General features: G+C 28.8%; 1 non-coding gene across 1 annotated transcript; it reads right to left on the reverse strand.

Annotated features, from left to right (window-relative positions):
• Positions 1–2,606: 2,606 nt before the first annotated feature.
• LOC133787266 (small nucleolar RNA R71) lies at positions 2,607–2,713 on the reverse strand. The gene has a single exon (XR_009872296.1). It is a non-coding gene; the product is annotated as a small nucleolar RNA R71 (small nucleolar RNA).
• Between the last annotated feature and the right edge of the window lie 249 nt (positions 2,714–2,962).

Below are 2,962 nucleotides of genomic sequence, written 5' to 3' on the forward strand. Positions count from 1 at the left end.
TGTCATTTTTGAGCCTAAAATTGCCTAAGTGTACCATTTGTCCCCTATGCTCAAAATGCCACTTTTTACCCATTTTATATACACTTTTTACCCCAAAATCATCATCACTCCTACAATTTACCCCTATTTACCATATTATTATTAATTTAATCAATTTACTTAATTTAAATTGATTATTTTAATAATCTCATTTTGGCTATAAATAAGGGTTTTGAAGACCATTTTAGGGTGCTTAATTTTTTGTTACCATCTTTTTTTCTCCCATTTTCTCTCTACCATTCTCTCTTCCATTTGGGTTTTTCAAGAGCATTTTGCAAGTATGTATGTCTTTTATTTTGTAATTTCTACTCTAGTTATGTGCTTCTAATCTTTTTCATAAGATTATTAAGATCATGATGAAGCAACTTGTAACTAGGTAATATTTATGTTGTATATTGATTTCCCTTGTAATGCAACAAGTTTATGGATTTTTCTTCTTCATATATTTCTTTCATCTTAAATATCTTGTATTTTAGATTGTTAGAACATATTTACACTTTGTTCTTCATTAGTGCATAAACATAATATTCTTTGTGTAAGATGTGTCATTAAATTGTACACATCCATGCTTAGAACAAAAATATTATGTTTTGCCTCATAAATAATGTTCATTGATTTATTTGTTATTTCATTAGATTGATTTACACTAAATGCTTTGAAATTATAATTTTGAAAAGTGAAGAAAAATCCTATCTTTTTATAAGAAATTTGTGCTTAAAATTATAAATCTTTTTGGAAAATGATAGTTTGAATTATTTTAACTATCACTAAAACTTGGGAATCAATATACTAATAAATATTATTAAACTTACACTTTGTGGATTCTAGTATCTTAATAATATTTTCTTTTAACACTTATTTTCAGCTCATTATTGCTTTATTTGTATTCTCTTAAATAGCTTTATTTTTCAATCTTTTATTTTATGTTCATAATATTAAAACTCATCAATCTTTGGAACTAGGTTAGAATTTATTACTTTTGATTTAAAATAGTTTTCTCTTTTCAATTTTAGACAACTCATTTGGGTTCGACATCTTTGCTTACACGATCACTATTCTTTATGAACGATTCGTGCGCTTGCGATTTATAAATTTTTAAACATACCCGTTTTGGGTCCATCAAGTTTTTGGCGCCGTTGCTGGGGAGTTGCAAGAAAAGAAACGAAATTTATCTCAAGGTTAGTAAATTCTTCTACTAGTTATTTTAATTTTTTGCACTTAAAAAAAATAAATATATATCTATAAAAACTAAAAAAAAAAAAAAGATAAAAAGAAAAATTTGGGACGGTTCTACCACCCATAAAAAAAACTTATTTATTTATATTTATTACATTTTTTTTAGTGACGACACTTGTGCCTCTTATCTATCCTTTTAATTTTTATAGTCGATGGCACTTGTGCCTCCTAATTTTGTTATAATTTTGTTGTAATTTTTATTTATTGTATTTCATTGTTAGTTGACGGCACTTGTGCCTCCTAACATTTGTTGTAATTTTTCTTTATTTATTTTGTTGTAATTTTTATGTTATTTAATTTCTGCAAATTACTAGTTGATGGCAATTTTGCCTCCTAGCTAGTTGATGGCAATTTTGCCTCCTAGTCCTCTTTCTTATGTTTGAGTTGATGGTACTTGTGCCTCCTAGTTTTTACCTTAATTTTGTTATGGTTAATGGCATGATATGCCTCCCTACTCTTGCTTAAATTTTAGTCTTATTTAATTTTTGCCTTATTTTTCTTTGTCTTCTATAAAATTGTAGTGTAATATTGTGAAAAATACTTGAAAAAAAAAAAAAAAACCTAAATCTTGTCCTTTCACCATAAGCAATTTTTGCTTAAAGGAAATTTGAACAAAATTCCCAATCCGCCTCTACTAATTAACCTCGGGGAGTTGTTAGTAGTGCGCAAGTAAGTGGAATCAAATAGGCCTGGGGACAAGTAAACCATAAGAATTATATTGTTGTGAAATCTCTAAAAATTCTAAGTATGCTCTGTGGTTGCGGTTTTAACTGATCTTCCACATCAGAAAATTGCTTGTTTGAGATTATCCTTGTTGCCTTGTTTGTGAAAATTGTATGCATCATTGGGAACGTAACTCTAAAAAACGATTAGTAAAAAGACGTTTATCTTTGTTTGAAATTGAAAGTATTAGTAAAAATTTGAGCATCATGGAACCTATTGCTAATCCTGTTGATGAAAATGTTGTGCCTGAAAAAACTTTGCTTGAATATTTTGCACCTATTTCATCTAATGCTCCTTCATGCATTGTTTTACCTACTACTTCTGCTACTCATTTTGAGCTTAAACCCGCAATCATTCAATTATTGCCATCTTTTTATGGGTTAGATAGAGAGGATCCTTACATGCATGTCAAAGATTTCTTAGAAATTTGCTCAACATTTAAATTTCAAAAATTTTCTGATGAGTCGGTCAAACTAAGATTGTTCCCTTTTTCATTAAAAGACAAATCAAAAGCTTGGTTAAATTCCCTTCCCACGGGGTCTATAACTACATGGGATCAACTTTATAATAAATTCTTACTGAATTTTTTTCCTATGTCTAAAACTGATAGTCTAAGGAGAGAAATCTCCGAGTTTTTTCAAAAAGATAATGAAGAGTTTTATGAATGTTGGGAAAGATTTAAAGATTTATTATTAAAATGCCCTCATCATGGTTTTGAAAAATGGAGACTTATAAAATATTTTTATGATGGTTTGATTCCCTCTAATCGTCAAATGATTCAATCTATGCATACTGGAAATTTTTTAAAATTTCAAGGACAAGAGGCGTGGGATGCCCTTGAAGATTTATCTGTCAATTCACAACAATGGAATTATTTTGATCCTAGGTCTAGGTCAACTAATTCACCAAAAAGAGGAGGAAGGTATGAAGTAAAAGAAGAATTAGACTTAAGAACATCCTTAGA

Source organism: Humulus lupulus, chromosome 6, assembly GCF_963169125.1.
Source record: "Humulus lupulus chromosome 6, drHumLupu1.1, whole genome shotgun sequence".
Lineage (NCBI taxonomy): Eukaryota > Viridiplantae > Streptophyta > Magnoliopsida > Rosales > Cannabaceae > Humulus > Humulus lupulus.